The sequence below is a fragment of the Copadichromis virginalis genome, linkage group LG23 (assembly GCF_057382275.1).
Source record: "Copadichromis virginalis isolate Kocher_CV1m ecotype Utaka linkage group LG23, C_Virginalis_male_GT1.1, whole genome shotgun sequence".
Classification (NCBI taxonomy): Eukaryota; Metazoa; Chordata; class Actinopteri; order Cichliformes; family Cichlidae; genus Copadichromis; species Copadichromis virginalis.
Window position 1 is genome coordinate 34,280,335 of NC_140639.1, and position 22,084 is coordinate 34,302,418.

Here is a 22,084-nt window from a genome sequence, read left to right on the forward strand (position 1 = left end):
ATAGTGAGGAGTGATCAACAAATACATTTGGAAAAATCCTACCCAAAAAACTAAGAACAAAAAGGCAAAAAACTGATTTGGCTTTCTTAAACTAAATTCGAACTGAAAAACAGACATGTAAAAGTGGGAGTGTATAAATAGAAGCAGAAGGCACTCTCTGTTCATTCCACCTCAAACCTTCGAACAGAGCAGATCAGTGCTGAGAGTAAGCCACTCTTTTCTTTTTGTTATGTGCCTAGGCCTGAAGAAGACCTTCACAGGTCGAAACGTCACCGCACCGGCACACAAATTAAAATTCATTTGGCCTTTTTGTAATTTAATTTTTCTTTAAAAACTAAAAGATTTTTGCAAAACCAAGTCATTTTATTTCTTTTATTTCTTTAAAAACTTATCAAAAATGTAAGTTAAAAATTAAAGTTAAAAATTAAATTTAAATTTTGGTAGAAAAACCAGTTAATAAACTTGCCTCCATCCAACTCACCATGGTTCGATGGACTTCAGACTGGACCCTGGTGCATCATGGCAGACGTCGTTGACAATCCAGGGTCCAGACACCCTACCGAGGGATAGCCCGTGCACCGTCCACTAGTGATGTGTCAGTCGCGAACGAAACGGCTCGTACGGTGTGTTCACACATGATAGACGCAACCAAAACGCGCCAGACGCCCCTAGCTTGACGCGTGCACATTTGCACCTCGAAGCATGTCCAACACAAAGCGGAAATGTGGGAGGAAGTAGTGCCAGACAGTATGTTTGCACGATGACAACTGTCGATCTAGCGTCTGAGAGTCTCCCTTCTCTATTTACTGTGGAGTGCAGAGCAGCGGCGTAAAGGACGTCCTCGCCGTACCTAGGTCCATCGGGTCCTCCAGAAGCGTGAGCAGTTTGGTGAGTTTCACCACTTGCTCCACGAGCTGCATCTGGATGACGCCCGCTTTCAGCGGTACCACCGCAGGTATTGATACCTGTGCTAATATAGAATAATAGAACTGAGACATTAGTCATTACAATAAATTATTTCAAATAATATTAAAATTCTCAAACAGAAAAACATTAAACATAAATATATAAAATGGGTTGTAGATATTTAGTAAAGGTAATCACAAGGGAATTCAAGTGAGTAAAAAGCTATCAGTGCTTGCTGTACATCTGTTGCTACAATTACATGCCTGTGGGTGCAGCAGCGGGAGCGGAGGGACCAGGGACTGGGGAGCCAAGAGAAGCAACAGGGGATGGCTCTGCTGCAGAATCATTTGGCTCTGTCAAATGATAAATGGCCTTTATTTGTATAGCCCCTAAGGACCCCAAAGTACTTTACACATCCAGTCATCCACCCATTCACACACTGGTGATGGCAAGCTACATTGTAGCTACTGCTGCCCTGTGGCGCACTGACAGAGGCGAGGCTGCCGGACACTGGCACCACCGGGCCCTCTGACCACCACCAGTAGGCAATGGGTGAAGTGTCTTGCCCAAGGACACAACGACTGAGATTGTCCGAGCCGGGGCACGAACCGGCAACCTTCCGATTACAAGGCGAACTCCCAACTCTTGAGCCACGATCGCCCACGAGACAATATTAAATGTTAACAGGTTGAAAACAATAGTCATAGAGAAAGTATATACAGTTGTCCCTCATTTATTGCAGCAGGGGTTCTCAGAATTACTAGCCCCTCATATACACTTTTTTTCACACACACATGAACATTACTCACAGTTCTCTTTCATAGCATTCGTTTCGTGTCTCACTATGGGAACACCTCCTGTGTGACCTCATCAGAAGCTCAAATGCCATTACGCCAGCCCTTACAGGCTGACTAAGTGACGCCCATGTCAGGAGGGGCTAGTGCCTCTCTATATAATAGGCTGACATAGCGTCAGATGTCATTCAAAACCCTCTTCTCACTTCTCACAGAAGCCTGTAGACAACTGTGCTATTGGGTGCTAAGCTAAACTGTCCACAGATTTGAGTGAACAACTCGGTCGCCGGGCGCTTTGTTCACAGCATTTCAGTTGTCCACTAGCATACAAGCAGTAGCAATACTATTCTGTAGCTAGTGCTGGTTTCAAGTAGCAATACTTTCACCCTGGGAAGTAGCAATATTTTTCCAAAGCAAAGTAGCAACACTTTGCTAATAAAGGTACAACTAGCTTCACCATCAGGTAGCAATACCCTTCGGCGCTAGTGGTTTTTACACATTAGGTAACAATACCTGTAGAAAAGTAGCACTACTTTTCACCCCACACTAGCTGAGAAATAGCAATATTCTCCACACTCAGTGTCAGTCTCGCTAACGTGCGCAACCCTCTAGCTAACCATGGCTACGACTGACAACGAAGTTGCAAAACTTTGTCGTTGCAGCAAGAAGATTTCTGCCTGGGATACACACCCTGTGTGTGCAGCATGCCTGGGTTTATCTCACGCTCAGGCTGCCTTGACACCTGCACACGACTGTATCCACTGCGCGGCTTTCCCATGCAAACTACTCTGCCGTAGGCTAGCTCGCCAGGCTAACCTGTCGGGTGGCAACCCTTTGCTGTGTGAGGCTGCTGCAGCGCAATGAGAAATTGAGATGCCCGATGATTTGGCCGCAAGGCCAGGGCCGAGCTGGGCAGAGGCAGACCCTCAGCCCATCGCGACCGCTTTCCCGTCGCTGGAGGCACACAGAGATTGTGAGTTTTTCCCCCATGCTGGAGTCACCCAGGGGGGAGATGCTAACGAGGACGGGGATGAGTCGGCTGATTCGGAGCTCCTGCTGTGTGACGAGGAGGAGGAAGATTCCACCTCCTTGGCTAGCATCAGCTGGGCTACAAAGCCCTCAGCTACCGGCGAGGTTAACAAATCGACACCGCCGTCTCCCCTGGATCTCGACATGCAGGACATGTGCAAGCGCGCAGCTGCTAGGCTCAACATCCCGTGGCCCGCCATACAAACAGAGGTTGTAAAATCTCGTTTTGACGGTAAGAAATTGCCGAAGGCGAAAAAGACGGGGAAGCATGTGTTGCCTGTTTTTCCGGAGCTACTCAATGAGATAGCGGTGACGTGGAAAGGAAAACCTTACAGCGAGAAACACCCCATCGCGGGGAGCTCTCTGCTGGATTTTGAGGGGATGGAGTCTATCGGCTTCTGCCAGATGCCACAAGTGGAGCCGTTGGTAGCGAGCCATCTTCACCCGAAGACGTCTCTCTCCTCATCGGCCCCATCTCTCCCCTCCAAAACAGACCGCTTCCAGTCTAGCCTTACAGATAAGTGCTACAAGGCAGCGGCTCTGTCGGTAAGAGCCCACAACGTCTCCTCTAGGCTAAGGAGGAGGAAGAAGCGGCCGGCCTGATAGCCTCTCCTCTAGGCGAGAGCGAACCCAGTTTCATGGGCCGCTCTGCCACCACCCAGCTCCGTTCCAGAGCAAGTTCAACGGGACATGTTCCACACAGAGTGCATAACTCGGGCCAGTGTTCCTGTCACTGCCAGAGGGAAAGAGAGCCAAAGTTCACAGTGTTGTTTCACAAACACTTCTCTCTATTTCCTTGTGCCAAAGAAAGGGGGGGAGGGGGATGTGTCATGATCCTGGGTCGTTGACCCAGCGTTTTGTGTTTCTTTTTAGTTTCATCTTGTGTTTGGTGTTTCTTCTGATTCTGTATTAATTCTTTGGGTTGGTTGTCGTGTTTATTATCCCTACCTGTGTCTCCCTTCTGTGCTCCGTTCAGGTCCCTGCGTTTTGTTGTAAAACAGTCTGTGTGTCTCCACCAGTCTCCAGTCTCTAAAACAGTCTCCAACATTTGACCTTAGAACTGAAGAAGCTTCTCGGATGAGAGGTGAAACGTCTTCAAGCAACTTAAAGAAGTCCAGACGCTTTTCTTTGCAAGCTCCTTTGACTACGATGACCTGGATGACTGAGAACCTTCACAGACAGTCTGTGTGTTTCCGGTTTTACTTTGTAGGTCTGCTTCTCATCATGTCCATTAGTGTCAGCTGTGTCCACCCCTGCATGTCATCTCCTCATTACCTAGTGTGTATTTATAGTGTGTGTTGGCTTCTGTTCATCGTCGGATCGTCTGTGTTTCTCGGTGTAACTATGTCTCTCTGTATTCTCAGCCCCCGTTTTTCCCAGTCTAGGTTTTTTCAGTCATTCGTCTTTTCTCACTGCCTGTTCGGTCGCTCCACTTCTGTAAATAAAACATCACTCTCATCACCAGTCCACTGCCTGCATTTTGGGTCCTTTTTTCTCCTACACCACACGGCTCACCCCGCCAGCCGTGACAGGATGAGAGCCATTCTGGATCTCCGTGTCCTGAACCGGCATTTAAGGACATACAAGTTCAGGATGTTGACACATGCCTCGCTGCTACGGTTAGTACAAACAGGCAACTGGTTCACATCAATCGACCTGAGGGATGCTTATTTCCACATCCTCATATATCCCCCACACCGAAAGTATTTAAGATTTGCTTTCCAGGGGATAGCATACGAGTTTGTTGTCCTGCCTTATGGTCTCTCACTAAGCCCAAGGGTGTAAAACACACCGAGGCAGCAGTGGCCCCGCTCAGAGAAAAGGGCATTCAGGTGGCCAAATACATCGACAACTGGCTGGTGGCGGGTTGTCACACAAATGCTCTCACCTGCACATAAGAGGCTTTCAGCGCTGGGTGGGTTCGCGGGGACTAGACCCTCACCGAAACGGCCACCGTCGCGTGAGAGTCTCTGCAGACTGTTCACTCGCTCTCTGCGAGTGGTAGAAGCCAGGTTTCTTGTCTCAGGGCGTTGCCATGGGGGCAGTTTCAGCCAGGAAGGTGGTCTCCACAGATGCCTCTCTTTCGGGCTGGGGGGGCCACCCACAAAGGCAGAATGGGGAATGGGGCCCTCACATGCGCTCCACCCACATAAACTGTCTGGAACTGCTGGCAGTTCACCTGTCGCTAAAACATTTTCTCCCTTGGCTGAGAGGTTATCATGTTTTAATGAAGTCGGACAATTCCACTGTTGTGGCCTACATCAACAGACAGGGGGTCTGGGGTCCCCCAAGTTACACACACTGGCACACAGACTGATAGTCTGGAGTAGTGTTCACCTGCTGTCACTGAGAGCAACTCACCTGCCGGGAATCATGAACTTTGCAGCAGATCTTCTCTCCAGGGGCAACCCATTGTACAGAGACCAGAAGCTTCACCCAGAGGTGGTGAAGCAGATCTGGCTGTGATTCAGTCAGGCGACCGTGGACATTTATGCATCCAGGGAGAATGCTCAGTGTCCCTTGTTTTATTCGCTGCACGATCAGAGAGCTCTACTCGGGGTGGATGCTCTAGCTCACGAGTGGTCAAGAACCCTCCTCTATGCTTTTCCCCCAGTGGCCCTAACCCTAACTCTGGCCAGAGGGAGAGAGAGAGGTCACTATATGACCCTGATAGCCCCGCACTGGCCAGGGAAGCACTGGCTGGCGGAGATTTTTCAGCTGCTGTGCGGCCCACTTTGGTCATAACCACTACGCAGAGACCTCCTGTCTCAGGCACAGGGGGAAATATTCCACCCCCACAAAGAGAGGCTAGCTCTACGGGCTTGGCCCATGAGTGGTTTAACCTGAACACAGTGGGGCTCCCTCATAGTGTTATTGACACAATTCAGTGTTCTAGAGCATCGTCTACTAGGACGCTATATGAGCACAAGTGCACAGCAAATCCAGCATGTCCAAACGAACACTGTCGGATTTGATTTCAACACTATTAAAGTGTCTATATGGGTCCACACCAGAGAGTGTTAATTTAACTCTTTTTGGAGAGTTGGTACGTTAACTCTGATTTAGTGTTAAACACCAAATCTGTCTGGAGTTGATAATTTAACACTTGGTGTTAAGAGCTTATATATTAACTCTCAAAAGAGTATTTTAGTTTAACTACATAAGAGTTATCTTCTAATTCATTCTAAAATGCGTGAATTTTACTGTTCTGAACTTCTAGACATTTCTTTTGGAAATAAACATTTACTAAAAAGGCGCAATGGTTTTTGAAAAACATTTATTCTGAACTGTGCACCACAATTTCAAAACATTTTCTGAAAGATGTAACAGTGTACATGTTCTCACTTTCATTAGAATTTTGTTTATCAAAAGGTCTGACATGGTAAATGCAAATAACAGCATTCTCATCACTTATTTCTTCAATACAATATGCATGTCCTTCATTCATCCCTTTGTGGAACTTCAACGCACTTCTGCTCTCCCCCATATTCCATCTTCACAAGCATATCCTGTGCGGAGATTGAATAAAAATTAGTTGACATTAATTAATGGCATAAATAATCCAGTAAACAATTGCAGCACAGTAAAAAAAAAAAAAAAAGGAATCCCTCTTTGAGCCATTACTTGTGTAAAGTATTTTCCCAAAAGACAAGGACACAGGCAACAGGTAATACTGAACTAAATGTAAAACCTCAACCTTTTTAATTTTTACCTAAACCGTGTGCACAAAACTCTGGAGGGATCTAAATGCTAACGTAGAATCCAGTCAGGACGTCAGCTACTGCTGTTTGCTCGTTTTTTTTTTATTTTTTTATGGGCGATCGTTTTCAGGCTTCAAGTAGCACCATTATACCAACATTTCACATTCTAGACATTGTTTTACGTGTATTTGACCAAAAGTTTGACTGAAAATTCACATGCTAGCTGTAAATGGCCTCGCTAGAAGTCAGACTAGCTATCCACACAGCTAAACATGAACCCAGGAACTCCAGACAATAGATGAGATCTTGAGAAGTTTACTGGTTCTTTCATTTTGTGAAACTGTAACAATAAACATATGTGGAAATGTACATTACTCAACCCGGGGTAGCGGTCATGTCCGGTTGGCTCTCCGGTGACTGTTTCCTCGCGGCTGCGTGCAGCGGGGCTAGGGGAGGGTCTGTGCTGACGGACGTGGGTTACTGACCTGGTAGCCTGGCTGCCCCTGGGTGGGTCCGGGATGGGCGTGAGGTTCTGGGGGCGCTCCGTCTCTGGGCTGGGACCCGGACCGGGCCTCGGGGGCTTGGGTCCTGGTTGGTGTGTTGCCGGGGTTGTGGGCGGGTGGGTGCATGGGGGCCCAGCCCTGGAGCAGGGTGCCGCCGGTGCGTTGAGCCACCTGGGGGGCTCTTCAACTGGTGGGGGAGATTGTCACATCTTGCAGGAGCTTTCCTCTCCTCAGGAGCTCCCTCTGCAGGAGGGGGAGATACAGGAGAGGTGGAGGAAGATCTCAGCCTGGGTGTTTATTGTCTTATGTAGTCTGGAAGATGAGTGGATGGTGGGGTGGGTGCAGTTTTCTCTGTGGTGGGGTTGGGTGGACTGTCCCGGGCTCTGTGGGGCCGGGCGGCGCTGCTGCACTGAGCCCGGTCTGGATGGGCCTGGGCCCCCTTTCCCTGGCGGGTCGCGGAGTATGGGGGTGCCTACTGGGGTCAGCGGGGGAGCTGGCCCCAGGGAGGGGTCACTTGCCCCTCCCTTCCTTCCCTCCCCATCTCCAGCTGCCTCCCTCTTCCCGCTCCACCACAACCACCCACACATGCAGGGCCTTGGAGTAGGGGTATGTCACCAGGGTGCAGAGGAGGCTACCCCCCCCCCCCCTCTGTCCCCTTCTGGCTGCCTCTGCCTCAATTTTATCCCACAACTTAGACATTCACATTACTCACACTCTCATTACACATACATATAGGATCTTGGGGGTGGGCACGATACACGGAGTCCAAAGTACCATCAGGGTGTACACCCCACCCCTGGCATCGTTGCCCACCTCTCAATTTTAAATACACGTAGACATTGAGGGCTAGCAGGAGGGACCATGCGCTTACCTGCTGCTCTCTGGCAGGTAGCTCCAAGCCCTCCTGGGTTTTAAATGCACCTTAGGTGTTTTACGAAATTGTGTTCTATTGTATTTTTATCTGTATTTACTGTACAGCACTTTGGTCAGCCTTGGTTGTTTTTAAATGTGCTCTATAAATAAACTTGACTTGACTTGACTTGACTTAGAACACACATGCATCAACATTACAATGAGCGGGTGGAGGGAGGTTCGGAGTCTTCTCTCACCCCCGTTCTCTGCGACCTGCTGGGGGGCTAGGACTAGGAGGAGGAGTTGGCCGTCCGACTGCGGTCTGGAGTGTGGAGCCTTCCTGCTGCTGCGGAGTCGGGGCGGTCTGCCTCCCCCCCACCGCAGGGAAAAGGGAAACACCACCTGGGTCTGGGTGCAGTTCCCCCCTCCAGGGGCGGGGGCACCTAGACCCGGTTTGTAGAGTACGCTTGGGGAGTGTGATCGTGTGTACAACGTCTCTTTATGTCTGTCTCCACGTTGGTTGAGTGTGGAGTAAGTGCATATGAGAGCATGAGGGTGGGAATGGATGTTTGTATCTGTGTGTGCCTGTATGTCTGTGTCTATATGTCAGGTTGGGTGTCAGGCGCCACCTCTCTGGGGACATCTCAGGCACTCCAAGGTTTGGAGGCCTATCTCCCCCTACCACCACTTCCCCTGCCAGTGGCGGACCCCCTCAGACATCGGTGCGTTGGTGGTTCTTTGTGTCCGAGGATGGGCGTCCAGGTACACACCGGCTCACTCCTTGGCAGCCGCTTATCGGGGCCTGGGGCTTGGGGCTCGCTCGGGCCACTTCGGAGGTGGGGTGCCCCCGGCCTCTCGGCCTGGGGCTCGGTCACTCAGGCGCAGCTGGCTGCCGGCGGAGCTCACGGGCGCGTCACTGCAACTCCCCCTGGCTTCTGCTCCGCGGCTGCTGAGTGAGCCCTCATCTGGGACTCTCCTCAGCTCTTTCCGGGACAGTGGCGCAGCTGCCCCTCTGTTGGTCTTCCTTGGTCTCTTGTGTTCTGGGGGCCTCTGGATGTCTGGAGTTTTGATCTCCTCCACACCTGCTTCACGCCCTGGAGGATGGGGCTGTGGCCCCCCCACACCCTCTAGCAGATTATTACATGAAGGAACCTTTTTAAAAAACAAAAAACAAGCGCGTCCATGCTTACAGGTGTACACACGGGTGATCACACCCACAAACTACACCCTTTTTGGCTCCTACCTCAAAGCACACTGTGTTCTGTTGATCTTATGTGCTGCACAATAATGTTTAACATTTAGTATTTACTGTCATATTCCCATATATCATTGTGATGTTGTTTATTCTATTACTCTTGTTCTCTTCTGCTTGCTTTCTTTTTTCTTTCTCAGCAGGTGATCCAGGTGATTGATATATGCATTTTTTTTCTCTGCCCGTTCTGTTGGTTTTTGTCTTTTGCCCTTCTCCCCCGTCCCTCTTCTCAGCTGTTTCTCTTTCCCTCTTTCTTTCTCCCCTTCTTTCCCCCAGTCAAGTCTGTCCCGTATTCATTAAGTGAAAATAAAATAAACAATAAAAGGTGAATCAAATGGACCATTACGGCAAGGCTGGGATGGTCAGTTTGGTAAAGTAAATCCGTTGGGCATCTTTCTTTGCCTTTAGACAACAATTCTGATGGCAAAAGAGCCAAACGGGACAGGCCAAAAAAAAAAAAAAAAAAAAAGGAAATGTACATTACTCATCTGTACTGTAAACAACAACTTGTGCCAATGACAATAACAATGCATTTGAGAAGCTAGCATGACGATTAGCACCGCTAATTAGCATATGAACTGGCGATCTCATTTACATATGAATAGCACATAGAAAACTTGTTAACTGTGGTCCATCACACATAAAGACAACACTTGGAGTGTCTCATTGCTTTTCCATTGAGTACTTACAGACAATGCTTTAACAAACACCCAAAGAAGGACATGAATGTGGAGCAGCCATCTCGAAGCAACATAGCAAGAAAACATGAACTTCCTGTCTAACTCTTCTTCTACTGTCACAAAATATCGACTTAAAGGGACCACAGGGCGGCACATTTACTGACATTTAAAACATGAAACTAACTAGGCAGTAACATAACACTCCCCGCCTGGGATTATGACAATCCCACATTAAACTGTCAGTCACTAAACTTTTCGGGGGACAGCAGCAAAACCACTTCCGTTACAGGACGAGAGAAAGTCTTCTTATTGCCTGAATGTGAAGTAGTTACTTCGACTTTCCGGACAAGTCCATCGTTCCCTGGGAAAGTCTTGGTTATGATACACATGGGCCAATCGCCCCTCTTCACCTGAATGTCTTTGAGCAGAACGATGTCTCCTTCCTTGAGACTTTGTTTCTTGTCCTGCCATTTGTGTCGCAACTGAAGAGTATGAAGGTATTCCCGTCTCCATTTGGACCAGAACATGTCAGCGAGACCTTGTACTCTTTTCCATTGTTCTTTCAGAAATATCCCCTTTCCAAAGTCACCAGGGGGTGGCGCTGCTGAGTCTGGTTTCATCGTGAGCAGCCTCGACGGCGTGAGGATGAGGGGTGACTCAGGATCGGTGGACACAGGAATCAGGGGGCGAGCATTCATGATGGCACAGACTTCTGCCATGAATGTTGACAACAGTTCATGTGTTAGTAGTGTTCTTTTGCAGTCCTGTAACATAGAGTCGAGGATACGCCTCGCAATCCCAATCATCCGCTCCCAGGCACCGCCCATATGGGATGCATGAGGTGGGTTGAAGATCCATGAACAGTTTTGTTTGCTTAAGTAGCCTTCGACATCCTCGACTGACATGTTTGATCCGTCCATTTTCAGTTCCCGAGAGGCGCTGATAAAGTTCGTACCGCAATCCGATCTTAGTTGTCTTGCTGGGCCTCTGATTGCAAAAAGCCGCCTTAAAGCATTTATGAAGCTGTCTGTGTTCATTGATTTGATCAACTCGATATGGACTGCTCTTGTTGACAGACATGAGAACATCACGGCCCACCTTTTAGAGCTAGCTTGTCCTGCTCTCGTGCGCCGGGTTACAATGTCCCATGGCCCGAACACGTCTACACCCACATATGTGAAGGGGGGTGCAACTTGCATTCGTTCAGATGGTAAGTTTCCCATTTGCTGACATTCCGCTTTTCCTCTCAATTTCTTGCATGTGACACACTTAAAAAGCACTGTGCTGATAGCCCTTTTGGCTCCTACCATCCAGAATCCTGCAGCTCTAATGGCACCTTCCGTGAAATGTCTTCCTTGGTGTTTCACAGTCTCGTGATAGTGCCGTATTAAGAGCGTTCCCAAGTGGTGTCGGGCAGGGATGATGAGAGGGTGAGTGGTGTCGATACCCAGTTCAGATTGTATGATTCGGCCTCCAACTCTTAAAGAGTCCATTGCTATCTAGAATAGGATGCAGTTTCCAAAGACTGCTTGAGGGGGGAATAGGGATCCCTTCCTGAATACACTTTATTTCCTTTTCGTAGCACTCACTCTGAACGCTCTTTATGATACAGACCTTCGCATTTTCCAATTCTTCCACTGTGGGTTGACAGAGATGCCAACCACGACAGCTGGATGCTTGGTTGGATTGACCAAAGGAACGAGCAATGTGGGTCAAGCGGGCAACTGCTCTGAGGAGAGGACTGTAGTCGGAAAACCTCTCAAGATGGGATGAACTTACTGTTGACCTTGCGATTTGTGTCAGATTTGTTGTCACCAGCGGACGTATTTCTGTATCAAGAGTGGGATCCACAAGGTCAAACGTGACTGGAGATTGCGACTGTGCGGACGGTTTGAGGAGAAAGGCTGGCCCTTTAAACCATGTTGTGCTGCTCAGTTGCGCTGCTGCAACGGAGCGGGACCCATGATCTGCTGGATTGAGTTCAGATGGAACGTGCCTCCACTGGTTGGAGCATGTTGATTGGAGGATGCGTTGGACCCTGTTATGCACGTACACATAAAATCTTCGTGACTGATTGTGGATGTAGCCTAGCACGACTTTACTGTCAGTGTAGTACTCAATGTCGTCAAACATGATGTCTATTTCTGCTACTATCAGCTCCGCAACTTCAACTGCAAGCACTGCAGCACATAACTCTAGTCTTGGAATTGTGAGGCCGGCTTGAGGAGCTAGCTTTGTTTTTCCAAACACAAAGCCGATTTCTGTTTTGTTCGAAGTAGACAGTTTGATGTAAGCGACAGCTGCAATGGCTTTCACGGATGCATCAGCGAATACACAAAGTGTTTTGGTTTGGGCGCCAGATGTAGAGAGAGAAGTGTAGGGGCGTGGTATTTGGAGATCTTCTAAATCTTGAAGTGAGTCCTTCCAATTGCTCCACTCTGCCTTCATGTTGTCTGGGAGTGCTGCATCCCAGTCGTCCGTCAAGCTGGTAAGTTCTCTAAGAATCAGTCTGCCTTGAATTGTGATTGGAGCGAGAAACCCCAGAGGGTCGTAGAGACTGTTGACAGTAGAGAGGACACCTCTACGTGTGAAGGCCTTTTGCTCATTGTCAACTTTGAATGTGAAGGTGTCTGTGTCAACATTCCACAGCAGCCCCAAACTGCGTTGCACTGGCGAGTCTTGAGCACACAGGTCTAAGTTTCCAATGTTTTTTGCCCTGTCCTCTGGTGGGAAAGCTTCTAGGACTGTAGGGCGGTTGGAGATTACTTTGTGTAGTCTGAGGTTTGAAGAAGCAAGAGCCCGTTGAGCTTGTTGGAGAACTTGTATGGCCTTTTCTTCAGTAGGAAATGACTTGAGAGCGTCATCGACATAGAAATCTCGCTCAATGAATGTCCGCACCTCAATCCCAAAATCTAGCTCACCAGTCGCTGCTGCTTTCTTCAACCCATATATGGCGACAGAGGGGGAGGGACTGTTCCCAAAAATGTGCACTCGCATGCGATACTCTATAACTTCAGATGACATGTCGTTATCTTTGTACCACAAGAAGCGGAGAAAGTCTCTGTGGCTCTCTTTGACAACAAAACAGTGGAACATATGTTCAATGTCCGCCGTTATGGCCACCTGCTCCTTTCTGAATCTTATGAGCACCCCAACAAGACTGTTGTTGAGGTCGGGGCCTGTTAGCAACACGTCGTTGAGAGAGACTCCTTCATGTGGGGCGCTTGAGTCGAACACGACCCTAATTTTGGCGGGTTTCTTTGGATGGTAAACCCAAAACAAAGGGAGGTACCAGCATTCCTGGTTCTGACTGAGAGCTGGTGCCACTTCAGCATGTCCTCTGGTAAGCATGTTCTCCATAAACTCCAGAAAGTGTGTTTTCATTTCAGGTCGTTTTTCAAGAGTGCGCCGGAGTGACATAAGGCGATCATAGGCCAGTTGTCTGTTGTTCGGGAGCCGTTGTCGAGGCGATCGAAAAGGCAGAGGACCAACCCAGCTATTGTCGCTGCCCTGATAGAACTCTGAGTCCATTATTTGGAGAAACTGCATATCCTCAACTGATGGTGCAAGTTTGTGATCATCCGCTGTTCGTGTGAAGACCTGCTGACCAATGCTGTCCACATTACATCCTGACACAGGAAGGCTTGGGAGGCTGTGACTGCGCTCAGGAGCTTTGGTAAATGTCTCTTTAACAGTTATTTGACCGTTGCATGGCTGAAAATGGCTTGCACGGCCATTCTCCAGTATGAAAGTCTTATAGCTGTTCACGTGTTGGGGTCTGTGCACTCCATCGAGACAGATGTCACCTACCACGACCCAACCCATGTCGAGTCTCTGAGCAAATGGGGCGTCGTCTGGACCATTTATTTGCTCCCGGACTTTGTGGACTCGAAGCATGTCTCGTCCCAGCAGTAGTAGTATGTCAGCATTTGGGTCTAATGGCGGGATCAAGTTGGCAATCTGTCGTAGATGGGCGTGGTGTTGGGCAGCTTCTGGAGTTCGTATCTCAGAGCGGTTATCTGGAATTTCGTTACATTCGAGGAGTGTTGGCAGAGGAAGACTTGCCTTTCCATTCACTGACTCTACTATAAAGCCAGAAGCACTTCTTCCTGATACTCCTGTGAGTCCGGCACATGTCTTTAACATGTACGGGCGACTCTCTCCTTGGATCTGAAAAACATCAAAGAACTGGGAACGTGCCAGCGATCGATTGATCTGATCGTCCAAGATTGCATACATTTTCTTTGTTTGATCTCTGTGTCCAGCAGGGTATACATTCACTAGTGTGATTTTTGAACATTCTCTGGCGCTCACTCCTTCCCCACACACCTCAGTACACCGAGATGTGACTTCTTGGGTGTCTGCTTTGTCTCTCTCCCCGCCTTGCTGTGGGGAAGGGGGCGATTTGGACTCCCATGGTGCTGGACCTGGGTGGAGGGCAGAAATGTGATTTTTGCTGTCACACTCAGTGCACGTGGTTTCTGATTCACAGTTCTTGGCTAAATGGTCAGTAGATGAGCAGCAGCGAAAGCAGACGTTTAATTTTTTGAGGATCTGTTTGCGCTCTTCCAAGGGTTTCTCTCTGAACCCTCTGCACCTTTTCAGAGGATGAGGCTTGCTGTGAATTGGGCACTGTTTATTTGGATTCACAGCATACTTAGACTTTTCTGCATCTGCCTTGTCCTGTACTTGAGTTTTGTGAACAGATATGGGTCCTTTGGAGAACCTTTCGTGCATGTGTCTTCGTTCTGATGTTATGGGTTGGTTAGGGCTTTGGACGCTGAAGCTAGGGTCAGTTCGTGTTCTGGCTTCAGTGCGAATGAAGTTGACAAACACAGTAAAGGGGGGAAAGCTGACGCCATAATCGTGCTTGTACCTTGAACAAATATTCATCCACCTTTCTTGTAGATTGTACGGCAATTTTTCGACTATCGCTTGGATCCCTCTTGATGTGTCTAAGTAGGTCAAGCCAGGTAAGTAACCGTCCAACTTGGCTGTCTCTAGCTCTAACATTAGGTCGGCAAGATCACCGAGTCTATAAGGCTCTTTAAGTGTGATTTTAGGGAAGCTGTCGACCTTTTGAAAGAGAGCTTGCTCTACAGCTTCTGGGGAGCCATATATTTCTTCAAGTCTGTCCCAAGCCATAGCTAAACCAACTTCAGGGCATCTGATATTGACAGCTCTCATTTGTTTGGCTTGTTTAGCTGAATCTTTACCAAGGTAGCGCACCAGCAAATCCAGCTCTTCTCCTGGTGAAAGGTCTAACCCTGCTATTGCGGTTTTGAAAGATGATTTCCATGCCCAGTAACTCATGGGTTGGTCATCAAAGCTGGTAAGGCCTGTAGTAATGAGCTGGCTGCGGGCTAGATATTTGGCGAGGTCGTAAGTGTGTTGGCTCGGGGCATGTTCATTGCCCTGAGTATAACTGGATTTATATGGTGTCTGAACAAGAGGTGTAAACTCTTTGTAGTTGGTGGATGGGGGCTTGTACAGTTCGTTATGAGTAGCAGCACAGTTTGTTTTGTTTCCTTCTTTTATAGCAATTTCTTGAAAGGCGGGTGTAGGGTCTTTGTATTCAGTTTTTACTGGGGCTGTTGATTCTGCTGCATTGATAGCTGTTTGTTCCAAAACATACTGCGCAGTGCGTTTTTCTTTGCTCTCAGATAGGGGTGGCCCATAAGCTACACTGCGTGTTTCGAAGCCTAATTCAAGTAGACCAGCTTCTAAAGAATTAGCTTCTGCTATGGCAGCTTCCTTCTCTTGTTCCGCTCTCAGCGCGTCAAGAGTAGCTTGCTCGACTTTAATTTCTATTTCTTTCTTTGTATATGAGGCTCTTGTTTGAGCAGCTTCAGCCTTTGCTCTTGCTCTGAGCAGTTCAATGCTAGCTGACGAACCTGCTCTTGATGGTGGTTTGCGGGAACGGACTGACTCTGTCTCGGCTTTGGAGGATTTACTTTCAGACATTTTGGATTTGTTGTACTTTGATTGTGTCCGCCCGTATACTTTACTTAGCTTATAGGATGGTCGTAGCTCCACGCGGTGGCTTCTGTAGCTATGATGTTTGCTGTGGTGCTGTCTTTTCACTGTAAATGGCCTCGCTAGAAGTCTGACTAGCTATCCACACAGCTAAACATGAACCCAGGAACTCCAGACAATAGATGAGATCTTGAGAAGTTTACTGGTTCTTTCATTTTGTGAAACTGTAACAATAAACATATGTGGAAATGTACATTACTCATCTGTACTGTAAACAACAACTTGTGCCAATGACAATAACAATGCATTTGAGAAGCTAGCATGACGATTAGCACCGCTAATTAGCATATGAACTGGCGATCTCATTTACATATGAATAGCACATAGAAAACTTGTTAACTGTGGTCCATCACACATAAAGACAACACTTGGAGTGTCTCATTGCTTTTCCATTGAGTACTTACAGACAATGCTTTAACAAACACCCAAAGAAGGACATGAATGTGGAGCAGCCATCTCGAAGCAACATAGCAAGAAAACATGAACTTCCTGTCTAACTCTTCTTCTACTGTCACAAAATATCGACTTAAAGGGACCACAGGGCGGCGCATTTACTGACATTTAAAACATGAAACTAACTAGGCAGTAACATAACACTAGCTTTTTTTCAAGGCTGTGGTATTTGCCCGCAAACAATACCTTTCAGCTAGCTAAAACAGAATATTATGCTATCACCGAGCAACATGGCTAATGCCTTTCACACAGCTTTGTCTCAACTCCAAAGAGCCACAGAAGTAAAAGCTCATAATAATAATTGAAACAATCTTTGAAAAAATGACTTACCAAGCATGGCAAACAACTCAAATATGTAGAGCAAAATGTTCTGAAACGGCTTCACTTCAGCTTCGATTGGAGCCGTGCTGGGGGCGGAGTCTGTGAATTTACTCTATTGGTGTCATAGCCCCTGTAGGAGTTCAGAGTTAAGAGGTCAAGAGTTAACGTTTCCATTGTAACACCTCCAGATTTGACATAGAAACACTCATTTTTAACACTCGATTTTAACTACTGTCATTTTACACCTCAGAGTTACATTAAAAGAATGTGACTCTACTTACAGTAAAATTAACTCTACTTTTGCAAGAAGACTATTAACACCAAAACATTTAACACTTTTGAATTTGCTGTGTGGCGTATGTTTGAAATATGCTGGTGCTTAGAATCACAGGCCATCCCTTTTCAGTGCTCCGTGGCTGTGATTCTGTCATTTCTTCAGGCACTGATTGATAAAGGTAAAGCCTTCTCCACCATCAAGGTGTATTTGGCAGCAATTTCAGTCTGCCATATTGGTTTTGAGGGGAAGACTGTTTGCCTGCATGCCTTAACCCTTTAAAACCGGTCAGAGCGGGCACGCTCCATTTTGCACAACTACTTTTAAATCCCGGTAGCACTGCAACCACGTAAGCTAGCGCAATAATTTTTTTTTGCATATGAAACCGGAGAAGTTGTACTTACATCTTATGCCATCAGCTTGTCCTAGGTCACAGTTTCCTTCCATATATAGCTTTGCAAAAACTGCATAAAAAGCGCTTGCAGCAACAAAAACATAATATTCCAGAAACACGCTTTGCCGATCCGATCAGCTGTTCATAACACTTCCTACGTTGGAATAGATGTCAGCGCGAACTATCGCATGTCCGCCATGACCTGCCCGAAACCGGAAGTGACTTCATTTTTTAGTTTTTTTACCATCAGGGCCTCATGGGCCTATACTGGTGTTTTTAAAAGTTACGTTTGACTTTATGACTCTCTGTGTCGTTTCTGGGATGCTTAGGACTAATATTGCACTACTGGAAATAGTTTATTTTGATGCATATGCTGCTTTTTTGAAAATTTGCACTATAATATTATATTATTTCGTTTTTCCTGCAGTGTATTAAAATTGGTGTATTTCAAAAATAAAACTATGAAGACACTCAAAATAAATTTCCTGTGGTGGGAAACTTTTGTGCAACTTTTTTGTACGTACAGTTTTGAGGGATAAGCCTCTTAAATTTCTCTAACTAGAAATATATGTTAAAAAAACAAAAACGATTTTCAATTTTTTTTGTAGTTTATTGCACTTCTTTGCAATTTATGTAATTACTATGCACTTAATGCATACATATTATTAAAATGTAGGCTGTAATGGTTGTATTGATGTATAGCAACTTGAAATGCTCCCAAAAATGGCACTACAACATGTAAAAATATAATATAAGCTCTGGCGGACTTGGTTCTATGGTAGGTCTTAAAGGGTTAATATGCCGTTTCATGATGGGTGCATGAAACGGCATATTAACCCTTTAAGACTGCCAGTGGCCTACATCTAGGCCACTGGCTCCATCGTGGGACCTTCCCACAGTATTAGCTGCGCTCTCCTGTTGCCCATTTGAACACCTGGAACAGGTTGAGTTAAAATTTCTGTCCTTGAAGACAGCTCTATTAATTGCTTTAGCTTCAGCTAAGCGTGTAGGAGAGATCCACGCTCTCTCAGTGCATCAGTCATGCATTCAGTCCTCCTCGGATAATACGAGGGTCAGTATGCGGCTCAGCCCTGCCTTTATCCCAAACGTTGTCAGCACACGTTCCCCTATAGAACTGCCGGCCTTTTACCCACCGCCTTTCTCCTCAGAGGAGCAACAGCGGCTGCATACCTTGTGTCCAGTCCGTGCTCTGCTCATTTATATGGACAGAACCCAAAGTGTCAGACAAAGTGACCAGCTGTTCGTGTCCTGGGCTAAACCACACATGGGAAAGTCTGTGTCTAAACAGCGCCTCTCCCATTGGATAGTAGGAGCAATTGCCCTGGCCTATACTAGCAGGTGCCTTCAGCCTCCTGCTGGCTTGCGTGCACATTACACTAGAGGTCTGGCAACCTCATAGGCTCTCTTTAGGGGAGTTTCTATTCAGGTGTGTGCAGCTGCATGCTCGGCCTCACCTCACACATTTGCTAGGTTTTACAGGTTAGATGTAACAGTACCTAACCTAGCGCATTCAGTCCTCAGTGCAGGTTCTTCCCAGTTGGGAGCTTCCCCCCTGTGAAGTTGTGTTCTTAACAGGTATGTCTGGCAATCCGGTAGACAGTATTTCTCCCATAGTGAGACACGAATGCTATGAAAGAGAACTTAAGGTTATGTATTAGGGGTGCAACGATACACAAAATTCGATACTTTGGTGTCACGGTTCGATATTTTTTCGATACAAAAAAAAATGGCCATGCCTTTTTAATTTGATTAATTTCATTTATTAAAGTTATAAATATATATTTTAACTGAAAAGTACAGTTTTTAAATTTAATGGTACTGAAACAACAAAGTAATAAAAAAAATAAATCTATCTGATCGAGAAATCACTTATCTTTGGAAAAGAGAGTTTATTACAGAGAAATGGCTCTTTCCAAAATAAAAGCTATACTATATGCTTCTTCTGGGCTATATCCTCAGCAACATATTAAACATATCAGGTCCCCATAAGGAGAATCATGTGCTAACGGCTGTCTAAATGACTCGGGTAAAGTTTGTAGCATGCGTGCTTGCTGTTTTTGTCTGCTTCCACTTGTCTTTGCACTAGGATGATGTCAGAGTAAATGTGCAGTCATATTCGTTGTGTTCCAACTAGTGCTGTCAGTGTTAATCTCGTTGAAATGACGTTAATGCCACAACACAGCAAATCTCCATTAACGAGCTACCGCGGATCGCCCCGTGCGTGGGGCTGGACGGCGTCAACACGTTAACGAGCAAACTGCGCTAACGCAGTAGTTCCCACCAATGTAATTGAGCATTGCGTGGCACATCCAACATACTGTTTTACTTTTGTCCATGACGCGCTTACCTTCAGGGTCATGCTTCACATGGAAACCAAAATAGTTCCAAACGCCAGATCTCGAATGAGGGTGGGGGAGGTTCAATTTGCCATGTTGCAAGGAGAGCTTAACTTCTGTCTCACTAGCTTGCCCTGCGGTCAGTGAATCTGCGTTTGACTACTCCGCCTAGGCTGCACTTTCGAGCGCAGATCCACTGAGCGCTCAACACAGACAGCATCGTCAGAAGGAAAGTTGATAAAATAAATTGAAAATTTTGTATTGTTCGATACATATGCATGGGTGAGGAAGGGGTCCAGAAACCCCATGACCACGAAGAACTTCCATCTCCTCCCAGATCCTGGTGCAGACCCACTCCTCTTCTCCTCCGTCCTCTTCTCCTTGGAGTATGTGTCCTTGAGGCTCTTCCACTTTCTCCTGCAGATGTAGCCGAAAGCAGAACAAGACTTTTATTCTTGAAACTGATTTCTGGTGTATTTCATAAACTATAATTAAGTATTAAATGATCTCAATCCACTTTTACTATTAGGTGAAAAAAATGAAAGTCCCCAACACAATTAACTACAACTCTGTAGTTAGCACTTTGTATTCCCCTACAATAATAGCATGATTTGTTGTATTTATGATATTCATCAACCGAAAAATTCCAACGCCAAAACAACAATGGACCTCAAATTTAATTTTGACTAAAATACTAACTCACAGCAATAACAAATAAAAATGTTTAATGTTAATATTCATATTTATGTAACTGTAGTTTCAGAGGACCGATGAGGTTATGGCATGGTGAAACATCTGTCAGCTGTCTGTCAATCCACAAGGATCGCTCCTCATGTCACGTCTGCTGGGAGAGGGTGTGTGGACCCAAATGCAGACAGAGATGGAGTGAGGAGATTTAAAAAAAAGCCAGCCTTTATTTGGGGCTGAACAAAACTACAAACAAAAGCAGAAACTAACAAAACCTAAACTGGGAAGCAAGAAACTGGGAACATGGGAGGCCACAAAGGGAGACAATCCAGCGACAGGCAAAGAAAGAAAAAGGACTAACTACAAAAACAATAACGAGGGAATGGGAAACAGGAGGGAAACACAGCTGGAACTAATCAGACACAATGAGACAGGGAGGAAGCAAACAAGCATTTGTGCTAAAGATCATATTTGTTCAATTTACACTTGATTATATTCTAATCAGTATTCACCATTATTAGCTATCAGCAAAATCACATATAAATCATGATCCTGTATTTTTCAATTACAACATATGAAATCCAGTTGAAATTCTGCATGATGTTGGGACAGATACACATTTCTTATCGTCCACATTCCTGCAGCCAGTCTTACACACACAGGCAATAATCTTCCAAGGTCAAAGCTGAATCAGGACTGCACTTTGAACCAGACGGCAGAGTGCAGACTGCTGGCTAAGACAAAGCAGGAGCAACCTGGGATTGTACAAGGCTTGCAGCAAGTTCTGGGGGCCCTGCCTAGGGCTGCACAGGGCTTGCAGACTCTGGTGATGGGTGACCCTTGAGCTAAGGCAGAGAGGGTCCAACTGGCTTGGTCCCTGAGGCGTGGAGGCCACAGGAGGCTGGGCAGGCTTGGCATAGAACCAGAATAGTCAATGGCAGGCTCAGAGGCAAAACAAACAGACAACTCCATAAGGCCAGGAACAGAGAGAAACAAATTTGGACTGGTTGTCTCAATCCCACTAGACTTACTTTGATTATTTTCTGGATTGAAAACAAGACCATCATTACAACCTTCAGAATACATTTCTGTCTCTTTGTTTACATTGTCACAACCTAAATGATCATGTAAGGTTCTGGCCAGTTTGCAATCATTAGTTTGGCAGTTATGCAGTTAAAAAAAAAGTTCTTTTGAGAGTTTAACATTAACATTTGAGACTAAGGCGAATTCAGGGTCAACATTGTCAGTCTTTAGTCCATCAAGCAAGGAAACAGAAGGCACAGCCTCATCACTGGCCAACTTGAAAACAGTATTTAAAGACACAGGCCCCGCCAGTTTGGCATTGAGCCCTCAACACAGGGAAATACAGTCCTGGGCCCAGTTCTCCCTGTTACAGGAACATGAGAACTGGTAAGGGAGATGAAACAGAGACACGACTAAGACACAACTAGCATGGGAGCGATATGGAGAGAGGTGGGGAGAGACGCAAATAGGAAAACCAAACATGAGACGGAGAGGGAATATACAAAGACATGACTAGGGAAACATATACACAGAGGACATGACAGACACAGGGAGGAGACAAAGACAAGAAAACATGAAACAGAAATATAAGTAAACTCAAAACTAAAACCTGAACTTAAATCAACAAGGGAAATAATCATGAATGCAATATAAACTTAAAATGCTGGGTCGAAGATCCAGAACCCTGACAATGCCAACACACTCAAAATCAAGACATTCAGAAAAGATTTAAAGGGTGAGTCTTCACAGTCATATTTACTATTATCTTCAGGTTCTTTAATTTTTATTTTCAGTAATCTTCATAATAACGTCAGCCCTAAA

The 22,084-nt window shown here is 46.3% G+C and overlaps 1 pseudogene; it reads left to right on the forward strand.

Moving 5' to 3' along the window:
* The first annotated feature begins 5,102 nt into the window (after positions 1-5,102).
* LOC146681452 (uncharacterized) lies at positions 5,103-18,774 on the forward strand (annotated as a pseudogene).
* The last annotated feature ends 3,310 nt before the right edge of the window (positions 18,775-22,084 follow it).